This window comes from Erinaceus europaeus, chromosome 1 (genome assembly GCF_950295315.1).
Source record: "Erinaceus europaeus chromosome 1, mEriEur2.1, whole genome shotgun sequence".
Classification (NCBI taxonomy): domain Eukaryota; kingdom Metazoa; phylum Chordata; class Mammalia; order Eulipotyphla; family Erinaceidae; genus Erinaceus; species Erinaceus europaeus.
The window spans coordinates 81083522-81101329 of NC_080162.1; the positions used below are offsets into that span (position 1 = coordinate 81083522).

A 17808-nucleotide genomic window follows, 5' to 3' on the forward strand; every position below is an offset into this window, starting at 1 on the left:
CTGTATTCCATCCCCTCCCCTGATAGCTTTCCCATTCTTCCTTCCTTCCTTCCTTTCTTCCCTTTTGTTGCTACTTTTTTTTATTGTTGTAGTTATTGTTGTTGTTATTAATGTTGTTATTAATGTCGTTGTTGGATAGGACAGAGAGAAATGGAGAGAGGAGGGAAAGACAGAGGGGGGAGAGACTAACACGTGCAGACCTGCTTCACCACCTGTGAAGTGATTCCGTGCAGGTGGGGAGCTGGGAGCTCTAACCGGGATCCTTACGCCGGTCCTTGCGCTTTGTGCCACCTGCACTTAACCTGCTGCGCTACTGCTGGACTCCCAGCTTTCCTATTCTTTAACCCCATGGGAGTATGGACCCAGGGTCCTTATGGGGTGCAGAAGGTGGAAGGTCTGGCTTCTGTAATTGTAAGGTCATTCTTAATACCATATATATTTTCTTACCACTGAGTGGGCACACACACACACACACACATACACACACACACACAGCACACACTTTTTTTTTCTCCTAATAGGCAAACCTACGGAGTCAGAGAGCAGATGGGTGGCTGCCAGGGTTGGGAGTGAGAAGAGTGGGGAGTGACTGTTACCGAGGACAGGTCTCTACTTGGGGGGATGAAATGTGCTGAAACTGATAAGGCGATGGGTACACAACTCTGAGGATGTACTACAAACAACTTTTCAGTAGTGCACACTTTCCATGTGAATCGGATCAGACTAAAACTGCCGGGAAGAAGTGTGATGGCTCCCACTATGCACAGAACCTGGGCTCCCTGCTCAGCTCAGAGCCCTGGCTGCTATGAGCACTGAGGTAGGTTCTTTGCCTGCCAGGCTGTGCTGACCACAGGGGGCTGATGGTGGAGCAGCCACAGGGTTTGGGGCGGGGCAGTAGAGATTCTAGAAGGGAAATTCCTGAAGGGAGTATCCAGGCCCAGGGCCTCAGAAAACCACCTCACTGCCTCAGGTGAGTTGCTGGCCACAGTGCCCAGCGTGCCTCAGCATAATTACAAGCTGGCCAGCAGTATAGCTCACTTGGATAGTGCACTGCTTTGCCGTGGGAGTGACCCGAGTTCGAGCCAGCCCTCACCACATGGAAGGAAGCTTTAGTGTTGTGGCCTCTTTCACTCTTTCTGTCTCTGTGCATTTATGTCTCATATATATATATATATATATATATAAATACAGATGGGGGAGCAGAACTTGTTACAAGATTAGATGCCCAGGCTCCCTCTTGGCCATCAGAAGCTCACCCACCAGCATTTATGACTATTGCCCCCAGGTGGTCCTCCGCCCAGGGACAGTTTCCCAATTTCTTGTTCTTGTGTTACTCTAGCATCTCCATTCTCTAGGTCTTCAAGGCTTTGATTTCTGGCCCAGGCACCACTCACCCAGGTGTGGGCTTCTCTCAGCAACCTGCTGCCCCGCCCCCCATGACTTACAAACCCTGTCCCACAGCTCCTTTACCTGAGCTGACAGAGAGAAGACAAGGTCAGAGAGGAGGGGAAGACAGAGGGGGGGAGAGAGAGATAAACACCTGCAGTCCTGCTTCACCGCTTGTGAAGTGACCCTCCTGCAGATGGGGAGCCGGGGGCTCGAACCAGGAGCCTTGTACAGGTCCTTACACTTCGTATTATATGTGGCTTCATATTATGTGTGTTTAACCCAGCCATGGCCTGGTCCCCTACAGTTAACTTCTCATTGTAACTCATAGCAACAAGCTTAACAGGTTACTTTTCTTTTCTGTAGAAAGAGAGTACAGCTTGTTTGGGCTATCAGCAGACTCTTGGGCAGAAGTAGCAGAAGTGGCAGAAGTGGCCATCAACCAAGGCCACTTTGATGGCAGTACAGAGCCCTGGTTATACTGGGAAGAGGGGCAAGATTGCCACCAACTGAAATTTTCTTTAACTAAGAACTTAACCCTTGATTTTCTCTTTAAAAATTAACCCTTGCTTGCCTCACCAGGACTGAGTATGAGGCAGAGAAGTCCTTTTGCCCACAGTCACAGTGTCTGCCCAGGACAGGCACCTTGTAACCCCTGGCACAGAGACTGGCTACACTCCTAGTCCCCCTGCAAATGCTGACTGTGTGAGCTGCTACCCAGAGGGACAGGGATAGTTCTAGAATTATCCCAGTTAAGGAACAGCACGGGCACTGCCCAGTAGAGGCCTGGTCCAGGAGAGGGAGAGAGGGCTCGCGGTCCGATGGGGGGGCTCTGGAAACAGGCAGAGTCCACTGCCCTTCGAGACCCAAACTTCACTCGCACCCAGGCACCTGAGTCACAAGAGCCTGTGAGCAATGTGGGTTTGGGGGCACTATCCCCCCTGAGGAATCTGAGTCAGCAGCTCTTGAGGGTAGCCCATGGGAACCTGGCAAAGGCAGTCACTGGAGTACAGTGGGAGAAAGAGCGTGCTTTTTGATCCTTTCAAGAAACAAATACACATAGAAAAAAAATAGTAATAATAACAAAAGTAGGTGTTGAATTCACTTACCTACGCGCCCTGGGCCTTGCTTGTCACATGCTCACAGACCTCTTGCTTCTGCAGCTATTGACAGCAGAGTATTCCAGTCATGCCTGCACCTGAATTACCCAGCCACTCGCTCACTGCAGCCCTCCAGGGTGTCTAAGGGCCTGTTGTTATGGGGATGGTTCTCCAAGTGGGGCTCTATGAACAGTGCTGTACATTTTTGGGTATTTTAGTTTTTTTTAAATTTATTTATTTATTTATTTATTCCCTTTGTTGTCCTTGTTTTATTGTTGTAGTTATTATTGATATCGTTGTTGGTGGATAGGACAGAGAGAAATGGAGAGAGGAGGGGAAGACAGAGAGGGGGAGAGAAAGATAGACACCTACAGACCTGCTTCACCGCCTGTGAAGCGACTCCCCTGCAGGTGGGGAGCTGCGGGCTCGAACCGGGATCCTTACGCCGGTCCTTGCGCTTTGCGCCACCAGTGCTTAACCCGCTGCGCCACCGCCTGACTGCCCGGTCTTTTAGTTTCTAAATCATTTATTTATTGGACAGAGACAGAGAAATTGAGAGGGGAGGGGGAGATAGGGAAAGAGACAGAGAGACACCTACAGCCCTGCTTCACCACTTGTGAAGCTTTTCCCCTTCAGGTGGGGACCAGGGGCTTGAACCTGGGTCCTTGCACACTGTAATGTGTGCACTTAACCAGGTATGCCACCATCTGGCCTTCCATCTTGGGTATTTTAGGTGTGAGGGAGATCCTTAAATATGAAACTAATAGCTAGCTAGCACCAGACAGATGCGTACACACCATTAACTTTCGATGTTCTCCCCAAACAACCTGGATAATCTCACAACTATTTGTGGAGGGGGTCGGACAGTGGCACATCCAGTTGAGTGCACATGTTACCATGTGTAAGGACCCGGGTTCAAGGCTCCGGTCTCTGAAGCTCCACAAGCAGTAAAACAGTGCTGCAGGTGTCTCTCGGTCTTTCCCTCTCTGTCATCCCTTCAGTCTCAATTTCTCTCTGTTCTATCCATTAAAAATGATAAATAAAAATTAAGAACAGGGAGTCAGGTGGTAGGTAGCACAGCAGATTAAGCACAGGTGGCCCAAAGCACAAAGACTGGCATGAGGATCCCAGTTCGAGCCCCTGCCTCCCCATCTGAAGGGGAGTTTCTTCACAAGCAGTGAAGCAGGTCTGCAGGTGTCTTTCTCTCCTCCTCTCTGTCTTCCCCTCCTCTCTCCATTTCTCTCTGTCCTATCCAACAACAACAATAACAACAACAATAACTACAACAATAAAACAACAAGAGCAATAAAAGAGAAATAAATAAATATTTTTTAAAAAAAGAGCAAAAGAAACCCCAAATACTATTGGAGGCTCAGAGAGATAGCTCAACACAGAATTTTCATGCCTGAGGCCCTAAAGGTCATGGGTTCCATCCTCAGCACCACTGCATGTCAGAGCTGAGTGGTGCTTTGGTGTCTCTCTGTGTCTCCTATCACATAAATATATCTTTAAAAATATTCTAATTAAAAATATTTTAGTAATGCAAGCATAAGTGTTTTTTTAATCTTTTTTTTTTAGCTGGACTTGGTGCTTACATGGTACCAACATTCCCAGCGACCATCTTCTCCTTTTGATAGAGGGTGAAAGACAGAAAAATAGAGGAGAGGGAGAGAAAGACAGAGAGATAGAGACCTGCAGCATTACTCCATTATTTATGAAGCTTTCCTCATGCATGAGGTTGGCCCTGTCTAGCAGTTGAACCACCACCTGGCCACTACAAAATTTTAAAAAAATATATATATATATATGTATATTTATTTATTATTGGACACAGAGAGAAACTGAGAGGGAAGAGGGAGACAGAGAGAGACAGAGAGACACTTGCAACCTTGCTTCACCACAGCTTTACCCCTGTAGGTGGAAACCACACACACAAAAAAAAAAATTCAAAAGAGAATGTACAGAGAATTACACTCTTCTCACCCACCTACCAGCTCTCAGTTCTCTCCAGAGACAATAAGCTCCTGTAGGAAGTTCTTAACTTTCCTCCAGGTATATAGTCTGTGTGCATGCACCTATGTGTGTGTGTGTGGAGGGAGTGTCTAAATATACAATGATAACATACTCTATACAAAAACATTCACCTTGGGAGTCGGGCGGTAGCACAGTTGGGTTAAGCGCAGGTGGTGCAAAGCGCAAGGACTGGCATAAAGATCCTGTTTCGAGCCCCTGGCTCCCCACCTACAGGGGAGTCGCTTCACAAGTGGTGAAGCAGGTCTGCAGGTGTCCATCTTTCTCTCCCCCTCTCTGTCTTCCCCTTCTCTCTCCATTTCCCTCTGTCCTATCCAACAACAGCGACATCAATAACAATAACATCTATAATAATAAAACAAAGGCAACAAAAGGGAATAAATATTTTTTTAAAAGAATATACAACTTGATTTTTTTTTCTTTTTCTTTTTCTTTTTTCTTTTTTTGCTTCCAGGCTTATTGCTGGGGCTCGGTGGCTGCACCATGAATCCACTGTTCCTGGAGACCATTTTTTCCCCTTTTGTTGCCCTTGTTGTGGTTATTATTATTGTTATTGTTGTTGCTGTCGTTGGATAGGACAGAGGAGAGAAATGGAGAGAGGAGGAGAAGACAGAGAGAAAGAAAGAAGAGAGAGAAAGACCTGCAGATTTGCTTCACCGTCTGTGAAGCGACTCCCCTGCAGGTAGGGAGCGGGGGCTTGAACCGGGATCCTTATGCAGGTCCTTGCGCTTCGCATCACGTACGCTTAACCCTCTGCTACCGCCCGACTCCCCCATTATGTAGATAAACCATCAATTCTTTAGCTCGTCCTTCATTGATATTTGTTCTCAATCTTGTATTATTATAAAGAATGTTACAGTGAATTTCATAGATTACAGATCTGTGCATACATACGCAAGTATGTTTGTAGGATAAGTATTTGCATTTGCTGGGTTAAAGAGTATGTGCAGTTTTAATTTTAGTAAGTTCTTCCAAATTGATCTCCTCGGACAATGGACTATTGAACTTCTACAAGCTATCTCTGTGTGAGCGCACCTGTTACCCCCTCCCCTCTGCCCAGCTCTCACCAACCCTGTATCAGCATTTTGATTCTGGCCAAATTAATGCTTAAAATAGAATCTAAAAAATTTAAATAAATAAAATAAATAAGTAAATAAAAATAAAAATGAATCTCATAGTGGTTTCAATTTGTATTTGTCTTACAAGCAATCTGAGCACTTTTTTTTCTTATTTAAGAACCATTTATATTTTCTTTTTTAAAAGTATTTTTTCCTTTTTAAAATATTTATTTATTCCATTTTGTTGCCCTTGTTGTTTTACTGTTGTAGTTATTATTGTTGTTGACATGTTGGATAGGACAGAGAGAAATGGAGAGAGGAGGGGGAGACAGGGGAAGAGAAAGATAGACACCTGCAGACCTGCTTCACCGCCTGTGAAGCGACTCCCCTGCAGGTGGGGAGCCGGGAGCTGGAACTGGGAACCCTTATGCTGGTCCTTGCACTTTGCGCCACCTGCGCTTAATCTGCTACGCTACTGCCCAACTCCTCCATTTATATTTTCCGTGAAATGATCATCCATACTCTTTGCTCATTTTTCTTCTTTTGATATTTATTTATTTATTTATTATAGGCTAGAGACAGAAGGAAATTGAGAGGGTAAGGGAGATAGAGAGGGAAAGAGACAGAGAGACACCTGCAGCCCTACTTCACCACTCATGAAGCTTTCCCCTTGCAGGTGGGGACCAGGGGCTTGAACCTAGATCCTTGTGCACTGCAGTGTGTGTGCTTCACCAGGTGTGTCACCACCTGGCCCCTGCTCATTTTTCTATTGGCTTGTTGGTTGTCATCTTATTGATCTGTAGAAGCTCTTTGTAAGATGAACTGCAAGCATTTTTCTCAATCTTTCATTTGCCTTTTGACCTTTATGTTTGCTGTTGTTGTTTTCCTCTAAGTGAACTCTTTTTAAAGTTGAGTAGTTTCTATCTATTAATTTCTATCATTTTTTGTTTGTTTTTGTTTCTTCAATGTAAATTTTCCCTTCGAGATTTCAAATTGCTTCACAGAAAAAGTTCTAGTTTTATAATTTCCTAGATGTTTATCTCTTATCCATACTGTCTTCCCCCAACTGACAGGAATGTGGTCATTCTTATTTTATATTCCACTACTCTCATTTATGAGGACTACTCATCTTTCTTATCTACTCTCGTGATCTCACCCATGGGTCAGTACCACACTGCTTGAATTATTATAGCTTCACAATATATTTTAATATGTTCTAACTAATATATTTTCTTCTCCCTTAATTTTTTTTCAGAACTTGCCTGAATTTCCTCTTTTTTTTTCCAAGTGAGCTTTAGAATTATGTTTCCAACTTAAAGCATCTCTTTGCTGGTTTAGCTGGAATCATATCAAATTCATAAAACAAGATGACAGTGACACACAGTTAGGATGAAGCATTCTCTTTCTGTAAGAAGTCCTTGTTAGTATACAAGGTGCAAACCTTAGAATCATGTTCACCCCATTCCACTTGCACTGCAGTCTTCCTACAGCCACTTTTGTTTGATTTAGTCCCAAGTTAATTTAGGTATCCACACTCCTTTGAGGTCATTTACCCCAGAAAAGACTTGCCTGTTTCTAGTGTTTGAGCCTTGAGTAATCTATTCTTGGGACTCTTAACATGGGGTCCACAGACTACCCCAAGCAATAGTCCATGGATAATATGCATGGGATTTGCAAAAGCACATGGGGAAAACATCCCTACATCTTTATTCTTAGTAACTCTCAAGTAAAATGCACCACTTCCTTCTGTTAAGAATGTGAGCAACAAACCAAAGCAGCATAACAGTAACTGGTTCTTTGTCACCAATAGAAATCACAAATATTTTCATATCACAAAACAGTTATTACAGGTATATCAGAATTGTTTACACTCATCATTATTTCAAAGTTATGGTTGTTATTAGATCTGCTGCTAGATTTTGTTATTTAGTGCACTAATAAAGAAGCAAGCTAACTCCTCTATCACACTAAAAATATCTTTTGAAAACTATATTTCAGTATAATTAGTTTATCTTGTAACCCTATCATTTCATTTTGTGCAGTTAAAAAAAAGTATTGGGAGTAGGGTGGTAGCGCAGCGGGTTAAACACAGGTGGTGTGAAGCACAAGGACCAGCTTAAGGATCCTGGTTTGAGCTTCCAGCTCTCTACCTGCATGGGAGTCGCTTCACAGGTGGTGAAGCAGGTCTGCAGGTGTCTATCTTTCTCTCCCCCTCTCTGTCTTCCCCTCCTCTCTACATTTCTCTCTGTCCTAAGAATGATGGAATCAATAATAACAATAATAGCTACAACAACAATTAAAAAAACAAGGGCAGCAAAAGGGAAAAATATATATATATAGTATTCTGAAGGGTGGTGGAAACAATATAATGGTTATGCAAAACAGACTCTCAAAACTGAATCTCCAAAGTCCCGGGTTCAATCCTTTGCACCATCATAAGTCAGAGCTGAGTGCTAGTCTGGTATAATAATAATAGTAATAATAATAACAATAACAATAATTTTTTTTAAAAAGTATTCTAGGGGCTGAGTGCAGTGGGTTAAGCATACAGGACGTGAAGTGCAAGGACTGGGTGTAAGGATTCTGGTTCGAGCCCTTGGTCCCCACCTGCAACGGGGGTCACCTCACAATCGGTGAAGCAGATCTGCAGGTGTCTATCTTTCTCTCCCCATCTGCTCCACCTCTCTCAATTTCTCTGAGTCCTATCCAACAACAACAATAGCAACAACAAGGGCAACAAAAATGGGAAAGAAAGAAAAAAGGCCTCCAGGAGCAGTGGATTCGTACTGCAGGCACCGAGCCCCAGTAATAACCCTGGAGGAGGGGGCAGGCAGTAGCACAGCGGGTTCGTACGTGGCACAAAGTGCAAGAAGCAGCACTGGGTTCCCTGTTCGAGCCCCCAGTGACCACCGCGTAGGGTTCCCTGTTTGAGCCCCCAGTTCCCCACCTGCAGGTCACTTCACAAGTGGTGAAGCAGGTCTGGAGGTATCTTCCACTCCCCGTCTCTGTCTTTCCCTCCTCTCTGGATTTCTCTCTGTCCTATCCAACAACGACATCAATAACAACAACAATAATAACAACAACAAAGATAAACAAGGCAACAAAAGGGAAAAAAAAATGGCCTCCATGAACAGTGGATTCATAGTGTGGGCACTGAGCCCCGGCAATAACCCTAGAGGCAAAAAAAAAAAAAAAAAGTATTCTGAGAAGAGTAACATAGGTCTCATCAAACTGCAAAATGGGTTTCTGCATAAAAGAGATGACTAAATATTGGTTTTTACCAAAGCCAGCCATCCTGTGATCCTAGCTGGAGACCTTGTGTACTATAGTCACGACATGTGAGGGAAAATTTGCTGGAGGGACACAAGATTGCTATTGGGAATGCCTTCTTGATTTTCAAAAGTAAATACAAGAAGTCCTACTTTATTCTTCTTCCCTAAAAAAAAGCATTTTATTGGGGAAATAATGATTTACAGGATATTTGTCATATGCATACAATTTTTCTTTTTTTAAAAAAAAATTTATCTTTATGTATTGGATAGAGACAGCCAGAAATTGAGGAGGGGGAAATAGAGAGACACTTGCAGCCCTGCTTCACCATTCATGAAGCTTTCCCCCTGCAGATAGGGACCAGGGGATTGAACCTGGGTCCCTGCTCACTGTAATGTGTGTGCTTAACCAGGTGTGCCACCACCTGGCCCCTGCATACAATTTCTTATCTTCCTTGTAATAGGTGTCTGCCCACCGCTCCGATCACAAACTTAGGTCCTTCTCCATCCTCAATCCTCTACCAACTCCGGCCCCCCCCCCCCTTAGTCTTTGACTTTGCTGCAACAGGTTACACGTGGTCCAAGTTTCATCCTGTGTTTTCCATTTCTTTCCTTGTTAAGTTTCACCTATAAGTGAGACCATCTGTTATTCTTCTCCTTCTGGCTAGTCTCACTTGATTCCTTCAGTTTTCATCTGAGATGTGGCCAAGGAGATGCCATCATTTCTTACTGCTGAGTAGCAGCTCCCTCTAAAGTGTCTGTGTGTGTTACCTGGGAATGTCTTCCACCACTGGGCAACCCTGAGGAGCACAGCTGATTCACTTGACAAGCAGAAGAAAAACTGATGGGAAAAGCCTGAGTCTTCGAGGATGTAGGTGTTCTGAATTAGCCAGTGATACTGAACCACCCTACCATTAGATTCCTGTCAATCAGTAAATCCCTTACAACTAAGGCCATCTGGGTCACTTGACGTTTGCTTTTAGACAAGAGCACTTTCTCTGAGATACTATTTCTCACACATGGTCCTAACTATCATTGGAGTGACATGGAGGAACAATCAGCTCCTTCCATCTGAATCTCATTTAGATTGGCCAGCTCTTTCATCAAGGCAGAACATTTTAAGATCCTTCAATGACTTAAGAGACATAGTTCTGAGACTTTTCCCTACCTCTAAACCAATGGTGTCTGTCTAGGCTGGTGGTCCTCAAACCTGAACACATGTCAGGACCATGCCAATGTTTACTGGCATTAGGTAATCTATTCTCTCATCTAATTCTCACAACAATCCTTGAAATGGGAAGATACCTCTTTCTGGAGGAGGAGATTCATGTCCAGAGGGAAAAAAAAAGGGAGAAAAAACAACAACAACAACAAACTTCCCAAGGTCACCCAGATGATAAACAAATAAGGGGCCCAGGATATGAGCTGAGTGAAGGAACTCTACAATTAAGAACTCTCCTCCCACATAACAGCATCTATTAATCAGCTGCCCATTTGGGACCCAAGATGAATTTGCCTGATTGTGCCTCATCCAGCTCATTTCTCTTTCTTGTCTACAAGGTCATCATCAGATGTGCTTGTTGTCAAATGCTCTAGTTTCTTGAACCCCCAATATCTCCTGCGTCTTCAACTCAGGCTTTTCACTGCCTCCACGCTTAACACCCCCAAACAGAAGATTAGGCTTTCTGACTTGCATTGGGAGCCATGTGAGTTTGGTATCTGAAAGCATTAACTGTAGGCACATTTTAATAAAGGCCATTTTCTAGGCAACAGTTACATAAATGTTGCAATTTAATATGCAAATGTACCACAAGTGATTTAGGGTGTTTGGGGCCTTTATTGTTCTAGTTGCAGTTATACTGATTTAGCTCACAGCTTTATGGTTAATAATTTAGCAAGCAACCTTATTTTTTAATCTTCTTTTGTCCTCATGCCTCATCCTTTTCCACATTAAGTGACTTAGGCCTACATGAAGATTCAGTTTAATGAATAAGCAATCCTTGAATAAGTGTAGCTGCAAAAGGACTCTCATCCAAATGCTTGGGAAGATTTTAAATTCTCGAGTTTTCCTCTTCTGGGTGGGATTCTTGGCTTCGTCATAAATATAATGATCCACTTTACCCCCGCAGTACTTTTTGAATGATCACCTTTTGCATGACATCAACCTATTGATAGTTAGATTTAGTTTTCTTTGGCTATACTTTGCCTGACATGACTTTTTTCTATCTTCAACTTAAAAAAAAATTTTTAAACATATATATATATATATATATATTTATTTTTATTTTCCCATTTGTTGCTCTTGTTGTTTTTATTATTGTTGTTGTTATTGATGTCATCGTTGTTGGATAGGACAGAGAGAAATGGAGAGAGGAGGGGAAGACAGAGAGGGGGAGAGAAAGATAGACACCTGCAGACCTGCTTCACCTCCTGTGAAGTGACTCCCCTACAGGTGGGGAGCCGGGGGCTCGAACCAGGATCCTTACACTGGTCCTTGCGCTTCATGCCATGTGCACTTAACCCACTGCGCTACCGCCCAGCCCCCTTATCTTCAACTTTATATGTCATTGTTTTAGATATAATTCTTATTCACAACTTATGCAGATTTTAATTTAAAAAGTTTTCACCTGCTAAGTAATATCCTTCTCTAGTAGGTAAGTTTAATCCATTTACATTTATTGTGATAACTGAGTTTTTAAGAATCCCATTCTCAACCATCTTACTCTGTGTGTGTTTTCTATGATATTTAGGTGGGGCACACATGTAATTATAACTTTTCCTTCTTTTTGAAGGTTGCCAATCACATTTCTTTTAGTGGTTTCATTTAAATTCCTAACATATATACGGTCTAAAGTTTTTCGACATCTCGATTTTCTTCTGAGAAGATAACCCAGCTAGCACAATGCAACTGCCAGCAGCAGAATTGCCCTCACTTCCTTGTTACTGCTTAGGATTTCAGCACAACTAATAGGTATGATCAGACATTAATTAAATGTACTGATATATTTGATCTGCACTTGGTATGTTTTCCCCTGTTGTTTGGGGAATACATTTTAGTAATCCATTCAGTGAGTTTACAGGTGGCACACTCTCATCTATGGAAGTCTGAAAAAAGTTTGTAATTTTCTCTCTTTCAATGTTCATCTATCTGTGTACTGAGCTAAGTTTACCATGCTTTCTCTGAATATTCAGGATATTACTTCTCTTAAGATTTTTCTCTTTATCTTTGACATTCAGCTCTATCATTGCAGTGTTTCTGAGATTGATCGATTTATTTATTTACCAGAGCACTGATCAATTCTGGTTTATGGTGGGGTGGGGGATTGAACCTGAGACTTTGGAGGCTCAGGCATGAGTCTCTTTGAATAACCATTATGCTATCTACCCCCACCCCTCTGAGATTTATTTATTTATTTATTTATTTTTGCCTCCAGAGTTTCTGCTGGGGCTAAGTGCCTACACTATGAATCCACTGCTCCTGGAGACCATTTTTATTGTTGTTATTCTGGGATAGGACAGAGAAAAATGGAGAAAGGAGGGAAAGATAGAGGGGGAGAGAAAGACAGACACCTGCATACCTGCTTCACTGCTCATGAAGTGACTGCCCTGCAGGTGGGGAGCCAGGGGCTCGAACCGGTTTTCTTGTGCTGTTCCCTGAGCTTTGCTCTATGTGTGCTTAACCTACTGCGTTACTGCCTGGTCCCCTGAGGTTTATTTATTTATTTTATATTTATTTACTCTCTTTTATTGCCCTTGTTGTTTATTGTTGTAAATATTATTGTTGTTAGTGAGGTTGTCATTGTTGGATAGGACAGAGAGAAATGGAGAGAGGAGGGGAAGACAGAGAGGGAGAGAGAAAGACAGACACCTGCAGACCTGCTTCACAACCTATGAAGCGACTCCCCTGCAGGTGGGGAGCCAGGGGCTCGAACCGGGATCCTTAAGCCGGTCCTTGTGCTTTGCGCCAACTGCGCTTTAAGCCGCTGCGCTACCGCCTGACTCCCCCTGAGGTTTATTTTTAACCACCTTGTTTAGCATGTTCCATCTGAGGACTTTCATTTTGATTCTGAGATACTCTCTGTTACCATCTGGCTATTGTACATTGGATATTGAATCTACTACATTCTCCTTTTAAAATTTATTTGATAAGACAAAAAGAAATTGAGAGGGGAGACAGAGAAGGAGAGATCCAGAGACATATAAAGCACTGCTTCACCACTTGTGAAGTTTCCCCCTTGCAAGTGGGGCCTGGGGCTTGAGCCTGAGTCCTTGCGCACTGTTAATGTGTGCACTCTACCAGGTGCACTACGACCTGGCCCTTCTCAATTACATTCTTTATGCAATCCTTCTGGAATCGCTATCATACACTTTAAAAGAATCTTTGGGGGAGTCGGGCAGTAGCGCAGCGGGCTAAGGACATGTGGTGCAAAGCACAAGGACCGGCGTAAGGACGCGGTTTGAGCCCCTGCTTAAGGATCGCGGTTTGAGCCCCTGGCTTCCCACCTGCAGGGGAGTCCCTTCTCAGGTAGTGGAGCAGGTCTGTAGGTGTTTATCTTTCTCTCCCCCCTCTGTCTTCCCCTCCTCTCACCATTTCTCTCTGTCCTATCCAACAACGATGACATGAATAACAACAATAACTACAACAACAATAAAAAACAAGGGCAACAAAAGTGAAAATAAATAGATAAAAAAAAGAATCTTTGGATCACTATGTCTTTACTGTTTTTATATTTCCCACTTGTTTTTGTTGCCAGGGCTTCACTGATATAAGTCTTTTTTTTTTTTCCCCAAATAGAAGGAGAGAGATGGAAGGGGAGAGGGAAAGATACCATAGCACCCAAGCTTCACCCAGTGTGGTAGGGGCCAGACTTAACCCAGTCATACACAAAAACAGAGTGAGCTACCTCACTGGGCCCCCATATCTTAATTTCTAGGTGGACAGATTCCTCAGATCTGTCCTTCAATTCATGAATTACCTTTTCAGCAGCATATAGAGTTTATCCCATTTGAATTCACTTCAATAATAGTACTCTTCCTTTCCTGTTTATTTTTTTCCTACATTGGTAGTTAATTCTGGTTTTGTTTCATAGCTTTTTTTTTTTCCTTCCCTCCAGGGTTATTGCTGGGGCTCGGTGCTTGCACCACTAATCCACTGCTCCTGGAAGCTATTTTTCCCTTTTGTCACCCTTGTTGTCTTACAGTTTTTGTGATTATTATTTTTGTGGTTATTGATGTCGTCGTTGTTGGGTAGGACTAAGAGAAATGGAGAGAGGAGAGGAGACAGAGAGGGGGAGAGAAAGACAGACTTGCCTCACCACTTGTGAACTGACCTCCCTGCAGGTGGGGAGCTGGGGACTTGAACCTGAGTCCTTACACCGGTCCTTGCTCTTTGTGCCATGTACGCTTAGCCCACTGCTCTACCACCCGATTCCCCCATAGCTTTTTGTTTGTTTGTTTGTTTCATGTTGTTATATCTTGTACATATGTTAGGACCCTAGACTTTTAAAGTAATTTCCAGATTATTTAATTTGTATTTATCATGACTGAAATATTCTATTGAGAGTTGAGCTTGCTGGCTTTCTCTTCTAGTGTCAGCTGTTGTTTTTTACATGACTTAGAATTTTGGGTTGCAAGCTAATTTTGAAGAGGAGTCTTGCTTTCCATTTTCTTTCTCTGCATTTATCAAAACCCAAACCCTTAGGATCTAGTTCCAAATCTTCTTTTCTTTCCTCTTCTCTTCTTTTCCTTCTCTCTCTTTCCTCCTCCCCCCTCTTTCGTTTTCCTAAGCACCAGATCTTCTCCATTCCTAGATGACCTTTGTAGACAGAGAGCCGAAGGAGGGAGAGAGAGAGAGAGAGAGAGAGAGAGAGAGAGAGAGACCACAACACCAAAGCTTCCAGTGAGGGCTGGGCTTGAACCTGGGTTACACAGGTGGCAACCAATGCACTATCCAAGTGCACTTGGCTGGTCCCCCAAAACAACTTCCATAATGGTAGTCCAGGGGCACCAGCTACTGATGACATCACAGAGATGTCGTAGATGCAAACCATGAGTAAAAGTAGCTTGACTCAAGTCACAAGGGCCAAACCCATAACCTAAGGTAGTGTTTCAAGTAGTGACCCTGATCCCACACCACCAGTTCTGAAAGAACTTTCTTGGTCCTCATTTACTCTGCAGGACTTGGAATGAATTCCTGTCACTTCTGCCTATTTCCCAGCCAGAGCCAAGTAGAACTGATGTTTCAGCCTCTACTTCTTTTTGCTTTCTGTTTTCTTCCAAAGAAAACTTGTATCCTATTTCTCACTATGGCTTTGCAACATCATTTATTTAAAATATTTTTTTCTGGGTTGGGTGGTGGTGCACCTGGTTGAACACACGTGTTATAATGTGCAAGGACCTGGGGTACAAGCCTGTGGTCCCCACCTGCAGGGGGAAAGCTTTGCCAGTGGTGAAGCAGTGCTGCAGTTGTCTGTGTCTACATCTATCAGCCACTTTCCTTTCGATTTCTGGCTATCTCTATCCAATAAATAAAGATAATTAACTATATATGTGTGTATATATATATATATATATATATATATATATATATATATATATATATTTTTTTTCCTTTGGAGCTCAGGGACATGCCTTGCATGTGGCCTGGGTCTGAGTCCTGGCACCACATTTGAGTGTCACAGGACCTGGAGGATCTTTGGTACTGAGGTGCCTCCTCCTCATGATAAAAGCCTTGACTCAGTGAAATTATGCTTGCTTGAGGCCCTGGTCTCTGTCTCTGTCTTTGTCTCTGTCTCTCTCTCTCTTTCCTTCTTTTTTTTGTAGGTCTCTTATTCTTTGTCACATGTACACACGTACTTTGTCATTGCAGCACATAAACCGAGGTTATTTCCACCCACTAATTAGTGGACAGTGTAATTAATTTTTCTTCTAGCAGCTTTACTAAGGTATGATTTATACCCAATAAAAGTACCAATTTAAATATATGATTCAATAAGCTTTGATAAAGATATAGCTACATAATCACCACTATAATCAAGAAAAGAATATTTTCATTACCTCTAAATCTCTACTGTGTCACTTTGCTACTGACCCAGCCCCCCTTGCCCCAGCCCCAGGTAACCAACCACTGCTCTGCTTTCTCTAGATTTGTTTTGCCTTTCCTAGAATTTCATATAAATTGGATTAGGCAGTGTGTACTCTTTTGTGTTTGGCTTCTCTCAATGAGCACAGAGATACTGAGGTTTATCTGTGTAATGTATAACAATACTTCACTCCATCTCATACAGAATAGTATTCTGCTGTATGAATATATCAGAAGTTATTTATCCATTCTCTTGATGAACATTGGGTTGCTTCTATCTTGGGAGATTATATATAAATCTGTGTACATTGATGCACCAGTCTCTGTGTGGACGTGCTTTTGTTTCTCTTGGTTCAACATCTAGCAGTGGGGCTGCTGGGCTGTCTAGGAAATAGTTAAACTTTGTTTTTTTAAAATTTTTAAAAATTATTTATTTATTGGATAGAGACAGAAATTGTGAGGGAAGGGAGGGATAGAGAGGGTGAGAGACAGAGACACCTGCAACACTGCTTCACCACTTGCAAAGCTTTCCCCCTGCAGGTGGGGACTGGAGGCTCAAACCTAGGACCTTGCGCACTGTAACATGTGCGCTCAACCAGGTGCGCCACCACCCGGTTTCACTTGTTAAACTTTGTAAGAAAGTTCCGAACTGTTTTTCCAAAGTGGACGCACTACTTAACATTCCCATTTGCAATGTATCAGAGCGCTAGTTGAGGCCATGGTTATTTCTAAAGCATGAACTCAATGCCATCTAGACTAGAGATGACTGTAAAAACACTTCAGAATGATCAATGAGTGATAAAAGCTGCCAGGAATGGTAATGAAGGCTCTGCGAGGGGACAGGCCTAAGTTTCCTGTTTACAGCTTTGTCCCCAATGACAAGCACCAGGTTTGGCTCAGGGCACCTGCTCAATAGATCAATCAATGAATAAAGATTTGTCTGTGACAGACATTCACAGCTTTTATAAGGATTGGGTCAGAGTTTAGGCCCGCTGATCTTACTTAACCAACGGGAGTGTTTTGGGAAAGGGTGCATTTCCAGGCCAGTGACTAGAGTGAGCTGTTGGGCTCGACCCAGGGGTTCTACTGGGAATTCTTGGAGCCAGTGTAGAGTGTGTGCCTCAAAGTATCTGGCTGAGGGCAGGGGAACTGGAGTTCTTATATATCAGCTTCCATCTGTCAGTGACTGAGGATTACTTCCAGGGTGTTATATTGCCCTTGCCAGTGCTTCTGGCCTGTGCGCAGACAAAAGGGCTTCCTTATCTGTAGAAAGTTCTCAGGCCTTTAAAGAGATGCTTTAAAAAAATATTTATTTATTTATTCCCTTTTGTTGCCCTTGTTTTATTGTTGTAGTCATCGTTGTTGGATAGGACAGAAAGAAATGGAGAGAGGAGGGAAGGAGAGAGAAGGGGAGAGAAAGATAGACACCTGCAGACCTGTTTCACCACTTGTGAAGCGACCCCCCCCCCCCCGCAGGTGGGGAGCCAGGGGCTCGAACCGGGATCCTTACGCCAGTCTGTGCTGCCAGGGAATGAATTTGGAACCTCATGCTTGAGGATTTGATGCTTTATCTACTGCACCACCTCCTGGACCACGAAGAGCAACACTATTTTATTTTTATTTAAAAAAAAAAATTATTTATTTTCCCTTTTGTTGCCCTTGTTGTCTTTTTATTGTTGTTGTAGTTATTATTGTTGCTACTGATGTTGTCATTGTTGGATAGGACAGAAATGGAGAGAGGAGGGGAAGACAGAGATGGGGAGAGAAAGAGACACCTGCAGACCTGCTTCACTGCATGTGAAGCAACTCTCCTGCAGGTGGGGAACTGGGGGCTCAAACCGGGATCCTTATGCCGGTCCTTGTACTTTGCGCTTAACCAGCTG

At 43.1% G+C, this 17808-nt stretch overlaps 1 protein-coding gene across 1 annotated transcript in view; it reads right to left on the reverse strand.

The window, feature by feature from the left end:
• The window catches only part of TTI1 (TELO2 interacting protein 1), a 105542-nt gene that overhangs the window by 4454 nt on the left and 83280 nt on the right, over positions 1-17808 (reverse strand). The window lies entirely within an intron of this gene.